The 13502-nt window shown below is 35.8% G+C and overlaps 1 protein-coding gene across 2 annotated transcripts in view; it reads right to left on the bottom strand.

Moving 5' to 3' along the window:
• The window catches only part of LOC145270501 (uncharacterized), a 172660-nt gene extending 167791 nt beyond the window's left edge, over nucleotides 1-4869 (bottom strand). The window contains exon 1 of one of the 2 annotated variants that reach the window (XR_013865401.1): nucleotides 4650-4869. The gene's annotated coding sequence lies outside the window, so the exon portion shown is untranslated. The remainder of the gene's footprint in view (nucleotides 1-4649) is intronic. The other variant, XM_080126161.1, reaches the window with a different exon arrangement.
• Between the last annotated feature and the right edge of the window lie 8633 nt (nucleotides 4870-13502).

The raw sequence follows: 13502 nt of genomic DNA, 5'->3' as shown, positions 1-13502 counted from the left end.
CTCTATCCAGGAGTGAGAGACTAGTAGCAGATGCACCAGCTCAAATGTGACAACAGTGCGCAGTACATGGGCGAATGGTGGCCTTGTAGAAGTACAGGATACTTTCAGGCGTAAGTAGTTTTCTAGCACGGTAGAGGGAGCCAATCTTCTTTGCAGCAGCCTTGACAATGCTCTCGATGTATCTGTTGCAACTCATGTTCCCTGTAAACGTTAGGCCGAAGAGTTTAAAAGAAATACTTTCAGGTAATGTGGTAGAGAAAGTTTCTTGTAATTATTGAAGGAAACAAGCTTGGTCTTGGGAAGAAACTACTGCAGTAGAAGGCTCTCTTACATCTAGGGATCTCTACTTTGAAGGGGTGGGATTTAACTGCTTGTCGGATTTATCGGGGGTATTTACGTCGAGGGGATACAAGTGCTTGCAGTTCGTGAGAGCATTCACCGTTAAAATATTTGTAGAAATATCGTTTAGATGTACGACCGTCGAGGACAACCTCTATGATCTGATTTTCCTTAGAAAACCATCGTGCCATACTCTGTCAAAAGCATAAGATATATCGAGAGCTACCGCTCTATCCTCCACTGCTTTGTCCAGTGAATGGTATATACGTTAAGAGTTGGTGACTGTCTTTCAAACCTTGTCCAGGAGCGAAAGACTAGTAGCAGGTGCACCAGCCAAAATATGACAACAATACACCATACGCCGCTTCTAATAAGATGAAGGATGTTAGCATGACAAATGTAGTTTTTGCAACAGAGAAGAAGACCTTTAAATACAACCACATCATCTGTAAAATGTTGAATATTGAATGTTTTTGTTCCAACTCATGTTTCCTGTGAAGGTTAGGCCAAGGAGTTTAAAAGATGTGCTTTCAGATAAAGAGTCTTTGGCCATTGCTATTATTGGTAGAGAAAGTTTCTTGTAATTATTGACGGAAACAAGCTTGGTCTTGGCAGCATTGAATGTGACCATCCATTTTTGTCCAACTCATGGTTCCCTGCGAACGTTGGGCCGAGGAGTTTAAAAGAAGTACTTTCAGGTAATGTGAGTTTGGCCATTGCTATTGGTGTTATGGTCTACGGACCCACCCTCAAACAAACGGTTCGAATTCTTGTAATGCAGAGCCAACCCTCTTTTATCTTAGTATAAAAAGAAGCATGTTCCCGAACCCGAAGAAGGTTGCAGGTTGCAGCGACCGAAACGTTGTGCTAATGACACCCAAGATGAGAATAATAGTCCAATTAATCAACGTAAGCACATCTCACTTAATTAGAAAATTTGATTTTCTCAGTTAACACACAAAACTACTTGATTTTTGGAATATGACATCTTCGTTCTGTAATGAGTGAATGTTATGTATTGTTAGTATTTATTAGTTATTTATCTGTCTCTCGATCTATCTATTTACCTATGTGTATTATCGATATATATATATCGATCGAAAAGGGTTGATATGCCGTAAAACAAAACCAAACACAACAAACTAGCGATTGAAGATACAAAGAGCTTGAAGAATAAAAACAAAACAATCGCAAATAGAAATGGGCCCCACTGATAGCATAAGGAATTACATTGTTTAATTGATTTTGCTAGCCAAAATATGCATGCTTGCGCTTATAGAAATGGACACCACTGATACAAGGAGTGTGCAATAAGTAATGCCCCTGACCCCCTTCCAGTTGTCTGATCTAGCTGAAATTTTGCATGTGCAATGATTTATATCTCTACGGGTAATGTGGCAAATTACAGCTCTGAACTGAAGGAAAACACTCTGGTCCACAACTCGCATGTCGCTAGATCAGAAGCACGGGGTGTGTGGTTATGAAATTCTTCCCCAATCCTCCCTGCTCTCCTGATTTGCACCCTCTGACTTTCACCTCTTCCCAGCCATGAAGTTGTTTTTGAAAGGAAAGCGTTTCTCAGATGATTGATTTCTGAAGTCACGTCGTAGTTGGAGGACCAACCTGGGGTGTTCTACAAAATCGGTCTCCAGAGCTGCATGAAACGATGGGAGAAATGCATAACTCTGGGTGGTTCCTATGTAGAGAAAGACTAATAACTGTGCCAAGTTTCGTTGCTCTACTGCTATGGGAAGTAGGTGAGGGGCATTACTTATTGCACGCCCCTCGTAGCTTTTTTTTTTTTTTTTACAAAGTGGTCACCACTTATCAAGGCCCAGAAGCCACTCAGGGATAAGGGTTATTGTAAGTACAGTACGTTAGTGTGGATATTTAAAGTGTCTATTTAAGGGGGCGGTTCATCAGGAATTTGTTTATGTTGGACTTGAAGACATCCAAGTTGTAGTCAGGAGGGAAGCAGGCAGATGGAACAGAGTTCCACAGGCGTGCAGTTCTAAGAAAGAAGCTTTGTTCATGGAATCTACGTTTTGATTTAGATAAAGATAAAGAGTGGGGAACCAGAGATTGGAGTTCAGACGAGCATCTGCCATGGAAATAACGATAAAACAAAGATAGGCTTGCAACGTCTCTTCTGTGGGAGAGAGGTTGAAGGGAAAAGAAAAGGGCATTCCCCACTAAACCACAAAGTCTATTTTGTCAAAGCAGGATAGGCTGTTTTTAGCAGCTCCTGCCCAGATGTGGCAGCAGTACTCCATCCTTGGACGTACTTGGCTTTTATAGAGATAGAGAATTGCATCAATAGTGAGATATCTTCTGGAGCGGTAGAAGGATCCCACCATTTTCCCAGCGTCCCTGGCAACAGATTTGATGTACGTGTTCCATTTCAGATCAGAAGTAAAGGTCAAACCCAGAAGCTTGTCAAAACATGGAGCCTCCCGAAGACGAGAGCCATCCATTTTAATTGATGCCAGATGGGGATCAGAGCGTTGGCAAATTACAATGTGATATTCGTTTTCAGCATACTTTGGAAACTCGGTGATTATTAATGTGGAAAGTAAGTAAAAATTGACACACACCCTCAAAAAAAAAAAAAAAATCACTTTGCTGGTCAGAAAGTGGGGGCTCATTTTACGTTAAATTTATCTAGAAAAGTGATCCCCCACTTATTAAAAAAGTAATTGGGGGGGGGCAGTTTCCAATACAACGTTCTAGTAAATCGAGCCCCAATAATGGAACCAGTCGACGTTTGAAGGCCAAATTTTGGATTTGTATTACTGTACACATAGATTCGAAAAAGTTGTCAAAAAACAAATATATAACAAATAAATGTTACCAAAGGAAAGATAAGTTACTTTTCTACCAAACTGGATAATTTTTTTTGTTTTTATTCAATGTAACATGTTTATTCAGCTCAAAAAACATAGTGTTTAACGATGTATTGGAAAATTAAAAATGGCGCCCGACTCTCTGCTGAACACGGTAAGTTTGGGAAAATTAGTTAAAAATAAAAAAACTATACAAAATACTGTTAAAAACCACCGAATATATGTCAGCCTGTGTCATGGTAATATTTATTAAGCGAGTTTCTAACAGTATTTTGTATACTTTTTTATTTTTGACTCATTTTCCCAAACTTGCCGTGCTCAACGAAGAGTCCGGTGCCATTTTTAATTTCCCAATGCATCTGCATGTTTTTCGAGCTGAATAAACGTGTTACATTAAATAAAAACACTAAAAAAAATTATCCCATTAGGCAGAAGAGTAACTTATCTTGCCTTTGGTAACATTTATTTGGGGTTTGTATTACTGTACACATAGATTCGAAAAAGTTGTCAAAAAACAAATATATAGCAAATAAATGTTATCAAAGGCAAGATAAGTTACTTTTCTACCAAACTGGATATATTTTTTGTGTTTTTATTTAATGTAACATATTTATTCAGCTCGAAAAACATACAGTGTTTACCGATGTATTCGAAAATTCAAGATGGCGTCTCACACCCTCTTTAACACCGTAAGTATGGAAAAAGGTGTTATAAATAATAAACTATACAAAATACTATTAAAAACCCGCCGAATATATGTCAACCTATGTCACGGTAACATATATTGAGCGAGTTTTTAACAGTATTTGATCCGGTTTTTTATTTATAACATCTTTTCCCACACTTACCGTGTTAAAGAGAGAATAAGACGCCATCTTGAATGTTCAATACATCGGTAAAACTGTATGCTTTTCGAGCTGAATAAACATGTTACATTTGATAAAAACACGAAAAATATATCCAGTTTGGTAGAAAAGTAACTTATCTTGCCTTTGATATTTGTTTTTTGACAACTTTTTCGAATCTATGTGTACAGTAATACAAACCCTTTATTTGTTATATATTTGTTGTTATTGTTTTTTTTTTTTGTTTTTTTTTTTTTGACAACTTTTTCGAGCGTGTACAGTAATACAAACTCCCAATTCTTTGGGTTTTTTAAGGCTAGATTCAGAAAATTTGGCTTTTTTTGTGCTAAACTTATAGAATTTGGCCTTTTTTTAATAGCAGTTTGGCCTTAAAAAGTGCGACTGCTTCCATTATATGGGGGGTCGATTTACTAGCTAGATTGGGAACTGGGCACCCCTAAAAATCCTTAAATATTGAATTTTTTGCATTTTGTGGGCAAATCGATATCGATCCGCTGAAAGAAATTGAAAAAAGGACGGATAAAAAGAAAATATAAGCGGGGTGTTTTTTTGTTTTTTGTTTTTTTTGAAAAGCAAGAATTTAAAAAATTAAAATACTTACCTTTTTAAACTTTATCATTTATTTCCCGTTATTTATTTTTTTTTTTTAGTTATACATGGAATTTATATTTAAAAAAAAAAAAATGGTATTAAGTTAACGTTTTATGTTTGTTGTTTGTTGGAGTGAATTTCTTCCAAGAAAGAAAAATGTCCGTCGCGTAAGAAAAAACAAAGGGAGATAATCCAGATGAAAAGTTTCCGAAATTCCAAATAGAATTTTGGGTAAAACTTAAAAAAAAAAAAAAAAAAAAAAAATTTAAAATAAGTAAAAACACTAAAACCCTCGGGTTTGTTTTACTATATACACAGATTCGAAAAAGTTGTCAAAATAAAAAAAAAAAGAATAAAAAAAAAAACGACGGAAGTTGTCGAGATTGCTCCCCCCTCCATCTAAATTCCACAATTTTCGCTTTTTTTTTTATTTTTTATTTTTTTTTTCACTTAGTATCATCGCTTACAGACTTAAGTTTCACATTATAAAAAAAAATCGAAAAAAAAAAAAATTCATAACTTTTCACGTGGGGGTTCAGTTTTCAATTATGACGTTGTACTAAATTGAACACGAACTTTGTGACCACGATAAAAAAAAAAATGGCAACTCTCTCTGATGTACCTATTTACTATGCCTCCCCACGGGACAGAGTTAGACACCAGGGTCGTTTTTTAACGTGGAGAAAAGGTACAAAAATAAAAAATTATCTCAGTCGTGAAGGATTTCTCCTCCACCGAAAGAGAACAAGAAATGGAAGTGCAGCATCTGAAGAACAGATACTACACTTTGATTTTGACCAAAAAAACTCTCTCTGATGTAACCGGGAGGTAGGGGTGGGAACGGAGGGGGTTGAAAAAAAAAAAAGGAAGATTTCTTGCAAAGTTTGTTTGCATACCTGATTCTTTGGGATAATAGGGGCGCCTCCGACCCCCAATCCTCAAATAACGAAAAAAAGATATTATAAAACTTTTTTATAGTGGGGCAGATTGCTGAAACAATATTTCACTTGGTGCTAAGTGAAAGATTCTTATAGAATATTGGGATAACCTGCCCCACTATTAAAAAATAGCATGGTACTATGAGTGCATAAGCACTATTTTCATTTAATTTTAACTCTATCACATCCGTACCTCATTTGTAGAGATTTATGCTGATGACACTACCATTTATGGTAGCACATCTAAGACCGTAAACGACCAAGTTCTCTCCGATTCTCTCTCCTCTGATCTTGAGCACGTAGTACAATGGGGAAAGGAGCGGCTGGTTACTTTTAATGCATCTAAAACCAAGTTTCTCTCTTTACATCATCAATGTTCTGATCCATATCTGGCATCAATTGAAATGGATGGCTCTCGTCTTGAGGAGGCCTCATGTTTTGACAAGCTTCTGGGCTTGACCTTTACTCCTGATCTGAAATGGAATACGTACATCAAATCTGTTGCCAAGGCTGCTGGAAAAATGGTCAGATCCTTTTATTGATCCAGTAGATATCTCACTGCTGATTCAATTCTCTATCTATATAAGAGCCAGTTATGTCCAAGGATGGAATACTGTTTCCACATCTGAGAGGAACTGCTAGAAAGAACTTGTCCTGCCTTGATAGAGTTCAAAATAGACTTCGTAGCCTCGTAGGAGATGTCCTTTTCTCTTCCTTGCAACCTCTATTTCCCAAGAAGAGATGTTGCAAGTTTGGCTCTCCTTTATTGTTATTTTCGTGGCAAGTTCTTGACTGAGCTTCAATCTATGGTCCCCCTCGCCAAACTTTCACAAGAAACACTCGTCTAGCTGAAATCACTGTGAATAATTCCCCCCCCCACTCTTTATCTGTGCCTAAACCTAAACGTAGATTCCATAAACAAAGCTTCTTTCTTAGAACTGCACGCCTGTGGAATTGTCTTCCGTTTTCCTGCTTTCCAGCTGACTACAATATGGTTGTCTTCAAGTCTAACATAAACAAGTTCTTGATGAGCCGCTCCATTTAAATTAACAAATTTCCATTACTAACGATTACTATATTGTCCAATTGACTACTGTACATTCTTAACCCTTATCCTTGAGTGGTCTCTGGGCCTTGATAAGTGATTATGCCTATGTAAAAAAAAAAACAGGTTTAAATAAGTAAAATACATACATATATATATATATATATATATATATGTATATATATATTTTTTACATGGAGGTCACCACTTATCAAGGCCCAGAAGCCACTCGGGGATAAGGGTTATTGTGTGTGCAGTAATCAATGGGGTAGTGTTGTAGTCTTCGTTAGTATTGGAGATTTGATAAAGTGTCATTACTTAAGGGGGCGGTTCATCAGGAATTTGTTTATGTTGGACTTGAAGACATCCATGTTGAAGTCAGGAGGGAAACAGGCAAGCGGCAGAGAGTTCCACAGGCGTGCAATTCTAAGAAAGAAGCTTTGCTCATGGAATCTACATTTGGATTTAGGCACAGATAAAGAGTGGGGAAAATTATTGACAATGGTTTCAGCTAGGCGGGTGTTTTTCGTAAAAGATTGGTGAGGCGGGGACCAGAGATTGGAGATCAGACGAGCACCTTCCATGGAAATAACAATAAACAAAGACAGGCTCGCAACGACTCTTCTGTGAGAGAGAGGTTGCAGGGAAGTGAAAAGGGCATCCCCCACTAAGCCACAAAGTCTATTTTGTACTCTGTCAAGGCAGGATAGGCTGTTTTTAGCAGCTCCTGCCCAGATATGGCAGCAGTACTCCATCCTTGGACGTACTTGGCTTTTATATAGATAGAGAATTGCATCAGTAGTGAGATATCTCCTGGAGCGGTAGAAGGATCCCACCATCTTTCCAGCGACCTTGGCAACAGACTTGATGTACGTGTTCCATTTAAGATCAGAAGTAAAGGACAAACCCAGAAGCTTGTCAAAACATGGGGCTTCTCCTAGACGAGAGTCATCCATTTCAATTGATGCCAGATGGGTATCAGAGCGTTGATGATGTAAAGATAGGAGTTTGGTTTTAGATGTATTAAAGGTAACCAGCCACCCCTTCCCCCACTGTACCACGCGCTCAAGATCAGAGGAGAGAGAATCAGGGAGAACTTTGTCTTAAAATGACCGATCTGTCAAACCTTAGAAAGGCCAAATTTGAACAGCAATATGGTGACCTTGAATAATATCTAATAATGTGTTTTATATAAAACATAAATAGTTTCTATAATTTATTTTTGGTCTGTCAAATAATTTACACCCTAAACTGCACATTTAACCTCTAATCTACCAGATTATAAAAAAAAAATGAAAAAAATCAATATTCAAATATTTGTAATGGGTGCTTAGTTTCTAATACAATGTTCTGGTAAATCGATCACCCATTTAAGAAACACCCGACATTTTTAAGCCAAAGTTTGTGAATTTAGCCCTTTTTTAAAAAAGCAGTTTAGCTTTTTTTAAGCAGTTTCGCCATTTTTAAGCAGTTTCGCCATTTTTAAGCAGTTTAGCCTTTTTTAACAGCAGTTTAAAATCTGATTAGCCTTTTCTTGAGCAGTTTAGCCTTTTTTAATCTAATTGAATTTTAATCATTTTCTAATGCAATGTTCTGGTAAATCGACCACCCATTTAAGAAACACTCAACGTTTTTAAGCCAAAGTTTGCGAATTTAGCCCTTTCTTTTAAAAAAGCAGTTTAGCCTTTTTTAAGCAGTTTCGCCTTTTTAAAAGCAGTTTTAAAAAGGCGAAACTGCTTTTAAAAAAAAAAAAAAGCAGTTGAGCCTTTTTTTAAGCAGTTTAGCCTTTTTTAAGCAGTTTGGCCCTTTTTAAAAGCAGTTTAAAATCTAATTAGTCAGTTTAGCCTTTTTTAGCCTTTTCTTAATCTAATTAGCCTTTTTTTAAAATCTAATTAACCTTTTTTTTAATCTAATTAGCCTTTTTTTAAATCTAATTAGCCTTTTTTAAAATCTAATTAGCCTTTTTTTAATCTAATTAGCCTTTTCTTAAGCAGTTTAGCCTCTTTTTTAAAACAGTTTAGCCCACCTGCTTTTTTTTTTTTAATTTTTTCTTACTATTTTTATTCATATTTATTGCTATCTTCAAGTTTCCTGAACCAACGTTTACATTTAATTTAGACGATTTTTATTCGATTTTTTTAAAGAAAAAAAAACAGCCTTTTCTTAATCTAATTAGCCTTTTTTTTTGTAATCAAATTAGCCTTTTCTTAAGCATTTTAGCCCTTTTTTTTTTTGTAATTTTACTTGGCAATTCGCTCTTTTCTGATTATTTTTTCTGATTATTTTTTTTCGATTTTTATTTCTCAAATTGTTTTTTTTTTAATCTAATCAGCCTTTTCTTTCTTATTATTCAGATACTTGTACAGTTTAATTAAGACATTAAAAAATGAAAATATACAAAAAAAGTTTAAATTGTATGTATCCGTTATGGAACGAAGTTTGCCGGAAAAAAAATTTCACCTTATTTCATCAAGTAGTTTTTTTTTTTTTTTTACAGCGAAAAAAAAAAACAATTTGTTATTATACCGAGCAAAATGTTCAATTTTCAGGAAGAAAAGCTAGAATTAAAGATGGGGAGAGAGTGTCAGCGCTTTAGCTGGAGTTATCTCCCTTTGTTATTTCTAAAATTCAAACAATTTTTTTAAAATCTAAGATGGCCGCCTTCAACGCGCTCTCATAAAAACGTGTTTTTCCGCTGTAAAAAAAAAAACTACTTGATGAAATCAAATGAAATTTTTTTTTCCGGAGAACTTCATTCTATAACGGATACATACAATTTAAACTTTTTTCGATATTTTCATTTTTTAATGTCTTCACTAAACTGTACAAGTACCTTTTTTTTTTTTAATTAGCCTTTTTTTTTCTTATTATTCATGTTTATTGCTATCTTAAAGCTTCGTCAACCAACGTTTACATTTAAAACGTTTTGCTTAGCCGATTTTTTTCCCCCTTTCTTTAATTGTTTTGTTTTTAAATCTAATTTATAAAACCGACTATGTTTGTGGGTTTGCATTACTGTACACATAGATTCGAAAAAGTTGTCAAAATACAAACATATGACAAATAAATGTTATCAAAGGCAAGATAAGTTACTTTTCTGCCAAACTAGATATATTTTTTGTGTTTTTATTCAATGTAACATATTTATTCAGCTTGAAAAACGTACAATGTTTACCGATGTATTCGAAAATTCAAGATGGCGTCTCACACCCTCTTTAACACCGTAAGTTTGGGAAAAGGTGTTATAAATAAAAAACTATACAAAATACTATTAAAAACCCGCAGAATATATGTCAACCTATGTCACGGTAACATATATTGAACGAGTTTTTAACAGTATTTTATACGTTTTTTTTTATTTATAACACCTTTTCCCAAACTTACCGTGTTAAAGAGAGAATCAGACGCCATCTTGAATGTTCCAATACATCGGTAAACACTGTATGGTTTTCGAGCTGAATAAACATGTTACATTGAATAAAAACACGAAAAATATATCCAGTTTGGTAAAAAAGTAACTTATCTTGCCTTTGATAACATTTATTTGTTATATATTTGTTTTTTTGACAACTTTTTCGAATCTATGCGTACAGTAATACAAACCCTGTTTGTCTGTCTGTCTGTCTCCATATTTTCAAACTCTATCTCCTCCGAAACTAAAAGATTTTTTTTGGCGCTTGTACAGTTTAGTCAAGACATTAAAAAAATGAAAATATCAAAAAAAGTTTCAATTGTATGTATATGACCGGCCGACCCCTACCACATCCATCGTCCAAAAGATAAGTTACATTTTACGAACATTCATTCCTTGTCAATTCATACATACCTACAAACGTTCTACGAACATTTCACCGTAATACAAACTGTCAGATATCTCCATCGGACAATCCATTCTTCGTTAAATCACATTCCATTCCATGAACACTTTGCCTCTCCTGATACAAGTTGTTAGCAGTAAATAAAATCGTTTCTCAACCTTCAATATTCGTCTGTCTTTAATTATATGGAGTCAGAATCTACAAACTTCCAACGTTATTCATTTCATGTATTCTTTGTTGTGGCCTCTATGGCATCCTTTCCCACCCCTAATCCTTTTTATAAAAACCCAAGCCATAACTCCTTTTTTGACCCCTTAAAAACTATTTTAACCGACTAAAGACCCATAAAAGAACGGCCTATAAAAAATCGATGCTTGTACAGTTTAGTGAAGACATTAAAAAAATGAAAATATCGAAAAAAGTTTAAATTGTATGTATCCGTTATGGAACGAAGTTCTCCGGAAAAAAAATTTCATCAAGTAGTTTTCTGTTTTTTTTACAGCGGAAATTTTTATGAAAATTTTTATGAAAATTTTTATGAAAATTTTTATGAAAGCTCGTTGAAGGCAGCCATCTTGGATTTAAAAAAAAAAAAAATTGCTTGAATTTTATAAATGACAAAGGGAGATAACTCCAGTTAAAGCGCCGACACCCCTTCCCCATCTTTAATACTAGCTTTTCTTCCTAAAAATCGAACCTTTTGCTCAATATCATAGCAAATTGTTTTTTCGCTGTAAAAAAAAAAAAAAAAAAAAAAAAAAAGAACTACTTGATGAAATTAAGTGAAATGTTTTTCCGGAGAACTTCGTCCCATAACGGATACATACAATTTAAACTTTTTTCGATATTTTCATTTTTTTAATGTCTTGACTAAACTGCACAAGCATCGATTTTTTATAGGCCGTTCTTTTATGGGTCTTTAGTCGGTTAAAATAGTTTTTAAGGGGTCAAAAAAGGAGTTATGGCCTAGGTTTTTATAAAAGAATTAGAGGTAGGAAAGAATGCCATAGAGGCCACAACCAAGAATACATGAAATGAATAACGTTGGAAGTTTGTAGATTCTGACTCCATATAATTAAAGACAGACGAATATTGAAGGTTGAGAAACGATTTTATTTACTGCTAACAACTTGTATTAAGAGAGGCAAAGTGTTCGTGGGATGGAATGTGATTTAACGAAGAATGGATTGTCCGATGGAGATATCTGACAGTTTGTATTACGGTGATATGTTCGTAGAATGTTTGTAGGTATGTATGAATTGACAAGGAATGAATGTTCGTAAAATGTAACTTATCTTTTGGACAATGGATGTGGTAGGGGTCGGCCGGTCATCCTGCTGTCGGTGATGCGTGTCCTGGCTTGTAACTGGAAAGCGGGTGACTTCTTTCATCAGCAGCTAGCAGCCCGGCGTCTTCATCTTCTTTTCCCTCCTCCCTTCTTTGGTTTGTGTGAATTAGGCAGTGTTTAGAATTGAAGGCGTTTGGCCCATAACATGAGAGCGTAATCGGCTTCAGTTCACTGGTGCTTTATTTCTTTTTCTTCTTCTTCATTATGTCTCTTCAGGTTTGGTGACAGAACCCGTCCATACGTTCACTGGTGCAGCGGGGCGAGTTCTCTTCTCTCCATCTCTTTAGGTCGGGTGGGAGAATCTGTCCGTACGTTCACTGACGCAGCAGGGCAAATCTCCTCTTCCCTCTTCTTGGTTTCCTCAAATCCCTCGTTTTATAGTGGCACACTGGCTTCCAGTGACTGTGATATATGAGATGTTTATTTTAGGCGCGGAGCTCTGCCATTGGTCGATAATTATTTTGTGGTTATCTTATTTTTTTCTTCCCAAGCGGAAGCGATGCGTGGAGCCATGTGCAAAAGACGATTTTTCATTTTGTCTCTCATAGTGGATGCGTTAACATCCGGTTCGCTGCTAATTCTCATCGTGTTCCCACATATGTCTTTTTTATTTTATTCAAATTCAACCAACGCTTCTATAAAAGGAACACAAATGCTAATATAACTCACATTGTCGCTTGAAGAATTTGAAGCATTCCTCTAAATGATTATTATCCCAGCATATGTGTGGTTCCATTGTCCCATTAGACATTTTTTTAAACAATGTAAGAGAATATTAATACATTTTTATTTCGGACTACTAGTCTCATCTTTATTAGTTGTTGTTTTTCATCTTTTATTGGATCGTTTATTCACAACGTTTCAGCCAACTATTCCTCTGGCCTTCGTCAGGTGGTAACCGCGACGGATAGGAACTTCGAATCTCCGAACTGCATTCTCAGCAATCACTGCCATCCGTAGTTGTTGTCGTCTCACCACATTTTGGCCAATTAACCTCTGGCACGCTTTGGGTGGGATTGAAACCGCTATCTTCAGACAATGTTCATCTGGAACCGTAGAGATTCAACGTCTCTATCAACTGCGACACGGGCCTCGAAGGGCGATCAACCTGACGAAGGCCAGAGGAATTAGTTGGCCGAAACGTTGTGAATAAACAATCCAATAAAAAAATGAAAAACAACAACTAATAAAGATGAGACTAGTAGTCCGAAATAAAAATAAATTAATATATATATATATATATAATGCTCATCTCAAAAATGAATTCCAATTAAGGAATAATATGTATATATATCAGTTCCTATCCTGTTGCGGTTACCACCTGACGAAGGCCAGAGGAATAGTTGGCCGAAACGTCGTGTAAAACAACAACTAATAAAGATGAAAACAACAACTAATAAAGATGAGAATAATAGTCCGAAATAAAAATAAATTAATATATAGAATGCTCATCTCAAAAATCAATTCCAGTTAAAGAATAATATATATGCCATGATCAGAAGAAGTCCCTGAAAGGAAACCCATTGTCAGATGGCATGCTAAATTTGTGAAAGATGGGTGTTTGTGCCCAAGTAAGCGAACAGGTCGCCCTTCAACTTCAGAAGCTGCAGTTGAGCAAGTCCGGGCAGCCTTTCAGCGGAGCCCCCGTAAATCAGTGAGAAGAGCCAGCAGGGAACTTCAGCTTGCTCCAGCAACTGTCTGGCGTGTCTTAAGA

Source organism: Euprymna scolopes, chromosome 46, assembly GCF_053919585.1.
Source record: "Euprymna scolopes isolate OS-2025 chromosome 46, ASM5391958v1, whole genome shotgun sequence".
Taxonomy (NCBI): domain Eukaryota; kingdom Metazoa; phylum Mollusca; class Cephalopoda; order Sepiida; family Sepiolidae; genus Euprymna; species Euprymna scolopes.
This window is presented reverse-complemented; position numbering and strand designations above follow the sequence as displayed.